This window comes from Bubalus kerabau, unplaced genomic scaffold, assembly GCF_029407905.1.
Source record: "Bubalus kerabau isolate K-KA32 ecotype Philippines breed swamp buffalo unplaced genomic scaffold, PCC_UOA_SB_1v2 scaffold_54, whole genome shotgun sequence".
Taxonomy (NCBI): domain Eukaryota; kingdom Metazoa; phylum Chordata; class Mammalia; order Artiodactyla; family Bovidae; genus Bubalus; species Bubalus kerabau.
In genome coordinates this window covers 1,790,157-1,796,604 of record NW_026577908.1, presented here as the reverse complement: position 1 = coordinate 1,796,604, position 6,448 = coordinate 1,790,157, and the positions used below count along the sequence as shown (strand labels likewise).

At 56.0% G+C, this 6,448-nt stretch overlaps 1 pseudogene; it reads right to left on the bottom strand.

The window, feature by feature from the left end:
* Positions 1-3,100: 3,100 nt before the first annotated feature.
* On the bottom strand, positions 3,101-3,220 carry LOC129640949 (uncharacterized; annotated as a pseudogene).
* Positions 3,221-6,448: the final 3,228 nt, after the last annotated feature.

Sequence of the window (6,448 nt, the reverse complement as noted above, 5' to 3'; positions counted from 1 at the left end):
GCCCCCGAACACCGCCAACACCAGACCAGCAACCGCCTGGCCGGGCCCGGGGGCCCGATGGGCTTCCAGGACCCCCCAGTGACCGGGAGGGCGTGCGTGCGTGCGCGCGGGGCCTGGGGGGTGGGCTGAGGGGTGCGGAGGTCTCGGCGCCCTCCCACCCCCGGCCACTCCAGACCCGGCCGCGCTGGCTGAGCGGGGCCTCCCCCCACCTCCCCCCCCCATCCCGTTCGCTGCTCAGGGCCGCGCGACCCCGGAGGTGTCGGTCTTCGGGGCCCGCCGCCTCCCGATCCCCGCGGCCCGGGGGCCTCTGAACCTCCTGCGGGCCTAGGCGCAGCGAATCTTGAGCGCCCAACTTGCCCGGCACCTGCCCGCTGCCCAAACCCACCGGGAGCCACGGAGGCGCGGTCGACCGGAGCGCCTCAGCCCCGCCCCTTTGCCCTACCGAGGCGCCCCCCTTGTCCCCACGCCGCCCGCCAAGCACCCGACCTTCCTGAGAGAGCAGACGAACCACAGGCAGGCACACAGACAGACAGACAGACAGACACACACACACACACACACACACGAGTGTGGTCTTTGGAAATACTTCTGTTCGTAGTTGCTGGGTTGAGCCCAACTCTTATAGGACCCATGGAGTGCGGCCCATCAGGCTCCTCTGTCCGTGGCATTTCCCAGGCGAGAATACTGGAGTGGGTTGCCATTACCTTCTCCAGGGGATCTTCCCGACCCAGGGATCAAACCCGAGTCTCCTGCGGGCGGATGCCTTGCCATCTGAACCAGCACATTGCGAATTCCCTAGGCAAAATACAAAGAAAAGAGCTCGTGTGCTACTAAGTGGAAAGGTGATTGAAGAAACAGAAGGTGTCCTTTGTTGGTATCTTGGAATCTTTCTTTAGTTTTCGTTGATTTTTACTCTTAAGGCTACTTGAACAAGGCAAGAGAGAAACCCCAGAATTGAAAAGCAATTGACTTTTTTGAAAGAAACCTGTGCAGGTTAAGCACTCTTCGTTTTTGAGAGATGGTGAAACGCAAAATCTTGATTCAACACATATGACTTTGGTGAACTTTATTTCAAATCTCCATGATGAACCCCTAAGGCGTCCAGGAAGAAAGGAGTAGAGCGGGAGACAAAAAGAGCAACCTTTCCCCTTGGCGCCATCCCAACCAGCTGCTTAGTTCCTTCATCTCATGGACTACCATCTGGGCTTATCTGGTTTGTCTGATTCTTGTTTCGGGGCCCGTTTCTAGTCACAAGGCTGTCAACAGTGGGGGGTGGGGTGGGGTGGGGGGGAAGCCCTTCTTTCCATTCCACATGAGACCCAGTGGACAATCCAGGCCCTGGCCACTGCATAGAGCGTGCAGCAACAATATCAACGGTGATGCTGGTTAACAACGCATATTCCTGGAATCCACTCCGTTGCCTACTGAGTGTGTGCGGTGGTGGTCTGGAACCTATACCTGGAAGCTTTCTTGATGATTGCAAATGACACCAAAGTCCGAGGACGATGGAAGATCTTCACGTTTCTGCAAGAGCCACACACCTCCAGAAGGAACCGCAAGACTTGCCTGACATGGTCAAGGTCTAAGTATTGGACTACACGTCGGAAGGTCTCCACCTTTGCTATGGAAGTCAAACGATCTTTCTTGGAAATGAAAATGGATCACACTGAACGTTCACATTCTTCTAGAGCATTTGAAAAGCCCTAAACTGTAGAAATCTGCTGTACGAGTTCCTTGAAAGCAAGAACCCATACTGATGGATATGTCTTAATGCCTTAGATTGTGCCTTGAATATAGCGTACACATGAACCCAGGAAAGGAAAGAATGGAATCGCCAAATATACAAAGAGATCAAAAGTGCCGAGCCAAGTGACACCTTGAGGCTTCCAAGAACTTTTCTGTCTTTCACACGCTAAGTAAATCCTGAGCACCTACGATGAGCTGGGAGGCATGTAATAAGTTTCTGGAACTAGAAGGCGGAGAGAAGCAGACACAGAGTTCCTGCTTTCACTGAGACGAATCTAATGATACATCACAGGCAGATCCTTTGAGAACTTGTCGAGGGGCCTCTACCCTCACCAAAACCTGGGTGTCAGGGAAGGCTTTTCAGAGTAACCATTGCGTTGAGGTCCATAGGTGGAACCTACGTAAACCAGGGTTGAGATGCAGGAAGAATTTCAGGCAGGGAAAACAGCATCCTGGAAGTCTACGTGACCAGGGAACCTTAGGACGTTCAAGAAATGAAAATGCCCTATGGGATGGAAGCCAAAGAGTGCAGAGGGCATTCCAGGGAAAAGACATCTGAGAAGAACGTGAGGAGCAGGCATGAAGGGAATTGGTCGTATCTTCAATATGATGGGAAAATACAAGAGCCGTTGGAGCAGGATGGTGACAGAATTGCATCTGCATTTCCAAACGGTCATCTTGCTCCACGTCACTAATGATTGGAGAGACTCAACTCCAAACGCCAAGGAGGGACCACTTCGCCCGAGTCCGACTGGGCCTCATTGCAATGTCTGTCCATAGCAGATGCTGGAGAAGCTGTGGAGCAAAGGGAACTCTCCTCCACGCTGAGTAGGAATGGGAGTTGGTACAGCCGGGATGGAAAAGAGTATGGAGGTTCGCGAAGGAACTAAACGTAGAAGTAGCCTATGGTTCAGCAGTCCCACTCCCAGGCATAGATCCACCCCCAGTACAAGCCAACAAGCCAGATGCCCCTGTTTGGGCACATCGATCTGTGTGCGCGCTCGCATGCGCATGCGCGATCGCCTGCGAGGCTGGGGGTGGGGCGGGGGCTGGGGCTCTGGCTGGAGTCGGTGCAAGCCCCGGGATTGCCTGAGGCAAGCCAAAGGAGCCCCAGAGGGAGACGGGACGGCCGGTCGTCTGGTTTCCTGAAAGCCGAATGCGAATGCGGAGGGGCTCGCGGGCCGCGGGGAGGCAACCCGGGTCTGCAGCGGGAGTCGGGGCCCCGGCCACCCACTCACTCCCCCCGCCCCGGGAGGGGCTGGGGCTGAGGGGGTGGCGGGGGGGCGAGGGGGGTGTGGGTCCAAGAATTGGGACGCGGGGCGGGGGCTAAAGGACCTCTTCTGGTAGGCAAAAAAGCCTCCAGCACCCGGAATTCCCAGGTGGTCTCCCATCCAAGATACTGAACAGGCCCGACCCTGCTTAGCTTCCGAGATCAGACGAGATCGGGCGCCTTCAGACCGATAGGGCCGGAGACGGCCGCGGCCGCCGCGGGGCGCCCTAAGAGCCTTGCGCTTCGCCTCCCTTTCGCTCTGACCTGCAGGTCGGGCCAACGGGCCGCCCCTCTCCTCCGGGGGCCGTGCTGTACTTGAGCCGCACGACCCGCGACCGCACTCCAGCCTGCTGACGCCGGCCCGGCCCCCGAACACCGCCAACACCAGACCAGCAACCGCCTGGCCGGGCCGGGGGCCCGATGGGCTTCCAGGACCCCCCAGTGACCGGGAGGGCGTGCGTGCGTGCGCGCGGGGCCTGGGGAGTGGGCTGAGGGGTGCGGAGGTCTCGGCGCCCTCCCACCCCCGGCCACTCCAGACCCGGCCGCGCTGGCTGAGCGGGGCCTCCCCCCACCTCCCCCCCCATCCCGTTCGCTGCTCAGGGCCGCGCGACCCCGGAGGTGTCGGTCTTCGGGGCCCGCCGCCTCCCTACCCCCGCCGCCTCCCGACCCCCGCGGCCCGGGGGCCTCTGAACCTCCTGCGGGCCTAGGCGCAGCGAATCTTGAGCGCCCAACTTGCCCGGCACCTGCCCGCTGCCCAAACCCACCGGGAGCCACGGAGGCGCGGTCGACCGGAGCGCCTCAGCCCCGCCCCTTTGCCCTACCGAGGCGCCCCCCTTGTCCCCACGCCGCCCGCCAAGCACCCGACCTTCCTGAGAGAGCAGACGAACCACAGGCAGGCACACAGACAGACACACACACTCGCACGCACCCACGCCATGGGAGACAGCTGGCCTGCGCGAGCTCCTCAGCCAGAGCCATAGCACCTGGGAGAGGCCGGGGCCAGACCAAAGGCCCGGCGGATGGCTGTCGGGAGAGACAGAGGAAGAAATCCATGAAGCTTCCGAGACAGACTCCAAGACGGCGAGAGGGAGATACACACACACACACACACACACACACACACACACACACACGAGTGTGGTCTTTGGAAATTCTTCTGTTCGTAGTTGCTGGGTTGAGCCCAACTTTTATAGGCCCCATGGAGTGCGGCCCATCAGGCTCCTCTGTCCGTGGCATTTCCCAGGCGAGAATACTGGAGTGGGTTGCCATTTCTTTCTCCAGGGGATCTTCCCGACCCAGGGATCAAACCCGAGTCTCCTGCGGGCGGATGCCTTGCCATCTGAACCAGCACATTGCGAATTCCCTAGGCAAAATACAAAGAAAAGAGCTCGTGTGCTACTAAGTGGAAAGGTGATTGAAGAAACAGAAGGTGTCCTTTGTTGGTATCTTGGAATCTTTCTTTAGTTTTCGTTGATTTTTACTCTTAAGGCTACTTGAACAAGGCAAGAGAGAAACCCCAGAATTGAAAAGCAATTGACTTTTTTGAAAGAAACCTGTGCAGGTTAAGCACTCTTCGTTTTTGAGAGATGGTGAAACGCAAAATCTTGATTCAACACATATGACTTTGGTGAACTTTATTTCAAATCTCCATGATGAACCCCTAAGGCGTCCAGGAAGAAAGGAGTAGAGCGGGAGACAAAAAGAGCAACCTTTCCCCTTGGCGCCATCCCAACCAGCTGCTTAGTTCCTTCATCTCATGGACTACCATCTGGGCTTATCTGGTTTGTCTGATTCTTGTTTCGGGGCCCGTTTCTAGTCACAAGGCTGTCAACAGTGGGGGGTGGGGTGGGGTGGGGGGGAAGCCCTTCTTTCCATTCCACATGAGACCCAGTGGACAATCCAGGCCCTGGCCACTGCATAGAGCGTGCAGCAACAATATCAACGGTGATGCTGGTTAACAACGCATATTCCTGGAATCCACTCCGTTGCCTACTGAGTGTGTGCGGTGGTGGTCTGGAACCTATACCTGGAAGCTTTCTTGATGATTGCAAATGACACCAAAGTCCGAGGACGATGGAAGATCTTCACGTTTCTGCAAGAGCCACACACCTCCAGAAGGAACCGCAAGACTTGCCTGACATGGTCAAGGTCTAAGTATTGGACTACACGTCGGAAGGTCTCCACCTTTGCTATGGAAGTCAAACGATCTTTCTTGGAAATGAAAATGGATCACACTGAACGTTCACATTCTTCTAGAGCATTTGAAAAGCCCTAAACTGTAGAAATCTGCTGTACGAGTTCCTTGAAAGCAAGAACCCATACTGATGGATATGTCTTAATGCCTTAGATTGTGCCTTGAATATAGCGTACACATGAACCCAGGAAAGGAAAGAATGGAATCGCCAAATACACAAAGAGATCAAAAGTGCCGAGCCAAGTGACACCTTGAGGCTTCCAAGAACTTTTCTGTCTTTCACACGCTAAGTAAATCCTGAGCACCTACGATGAGCTGGGAGGCATGTAATAAGTTTCTGGAACTAGAAGGCGGAGAGAAGCAGACACAGAGTTCCTGCTTTCACTGAGACGAATCTAATGATACATCACAGGCAGATCCTTGGAGAACTTGTCGAGGGGCCTCTACCCTCACCAAAACCTGGGTGTCAGGGAAGGCTTTTCAGAGTAACCATTGCGTTGAGATCCATAGGTGGAACCTACGTAAACCAGGGTTGAGATGCAGGAAGAATTTCAGGCAGGGAAAACAACATCCTGGAAGTCTACGTGACCAGGGAACCTTAGGACGTTCAAGAAATGAAAATGCCCTATGGGATGGAAGCCAAAGAGTGCAGAGGGCATTCCAGGGAAAAGACATCCGAGAAGAACGTGAGGAGCAGGCATGAAGGGAATTGGTCGTATCTTCAATATGATGGGAAAATACAAGAGCCGTTGGAGCAGGATGGTGACAGAATTGCATCTGCATTTCCAAACGGTCATCTTGCTCCACGTCACTAATGATTGGAGAGACTCAACTCCAAACGCCAAGGAGGGACCACTTCGCCCGAGTCCGACTGGGCCTCATTGCAATGTCTGTCCATAGCAGATGCTGGAGAAGCTGTGGAGCAAAGGGAACTCTCCTCCACGCTGAGTAGGAATGGGAGTTGGTACAGCCGGGATGGAAAAGAGTATGGAGGTTCGCGAAGGAACTAAACGTAGAAGTAGCCTATGGTTCAGCAGTCCCACTCCCAGGCATAGATCCACCCCCAGTACAAGCCAACAAGCCAGATGCCCCTGTTTGGGCACATCGATCTGTGTGCGCGCTCGCATGCGCATGCGCGATCGCCTGCGAGGCTGGGGGTGGGGCGGGGGCTGGGGCTCTGGCTGGAGTCGGTGCAAGCCCCGGGATTGCCTGAGGCAAGCCAAAGGAGCCCCAGGGCG